The sequence below is a fragment of the Cariama cristata genome, unplaced genomic scaffold (assembly GCF_000690535.1).
Source record: "Cariama cristata isolate BGI_N322 unplaced genomic scaffold, ASM69053v1 scaffold10603, whole genome shotgun sequence".
Classification (NCBI taxonomy): domain Eukaryota; kingdom Metazoa; phylum Chordata; class Aves; order Cariamiformes; family Cariamidae; genus Cariama; species Cariama cristata.
Genome location: NW_009607797.1, coordinates 1728 through 2034, shown reverse-complemented (window position 1 = coordinate 2034; position 307 = coordinate 1728).

The following is a 307-nucleotide window of genomic DNA, read 5'->3' as shown; positions in this document are numbered from 1 at the left end:
TCCGGAATAGCACCGGTTTGCTTAGAAACTGAAAGTTCTGTCTCTTCCCCCGCAAAGAAAAGAAAAGAAAAACCGTGCAGAGCTTAAAAAGAAAAGAACCCAAAAGTATAGCCGATGTTTATTTGGGTTTTTCTTTTTCCTTACTCCCGGAACGTAGTAGTTATTGCGGTGCTTTGCGGCTCGACTCCAGCTGCCTTCCGCAACGCCCCAAATGAATGTCTTTCTTGTGGTTAAGCACACGGGTACCTCTGGGCAGAGGTGACCATAGCGCACGATGGTCATCGTGCCTGGCTGCTTCTGGCCCCGG